Source organism: Frankliniella occidentalis, unplaced genomic scaffold, assembly GCF_000697945.3.
Source record: "Frankliniella occidentalis isolate FOCC.00 unplaced genomic scaffold, Focc_3.1 Scaffold118, whole genome shotgun sequence".
NCBI lineage: Eukaryota > Metazoa > Arthropoda > Insecta > Thysanoptera > Thripidae > Frankliniella > Frankliniella occidentalis.
The window spans coordinates 431,663-432,143 of NW_026267246.1; positions in this window are offsets into that span (position 1 = coordinate 431,663).

Genomic DNA, 481 nt, shown 5'->3' on the forward strand with positions numbered 1-481 from the left:
AACTTACAGTTGAAATACACCGAAAGCTACAATGCTGTAGCTTACGTTGAACCACCGTGGTTCTTTAACAATAAAAGACTTCTTACTATTTTGGTACTAAAATGGCTTTCTTTCGCTTTGTTGCAGATGGATCTCCTTGGTGCTTTCAATGGAGTGAACGCGGCCGTAGCGCCGCAGTATCGCCGCCAGGGCGATTTTACGATTGGGGTGGCGCACCCCATAATTTCCGTAACCGCGAGCGTGACGGCCGTCGGGGACGGCCGGAAAGTGATCCTGCAAGACGGGGAGGTAACGGTATTCACGTACCTCCCCAATAAATATATAAGTATGATGACTGAACAGGCCATGGCGGCCATCAATGGGGGTGGTTACACCCTAACATACCTCGGAAACCAGGCCGGCTTCGGCCACAAGTTTCAACTGGCTACGGTAAGTCCCTTATTTGTATTCCCCTTTTCTCGTCCACCTACTTACTGAACTG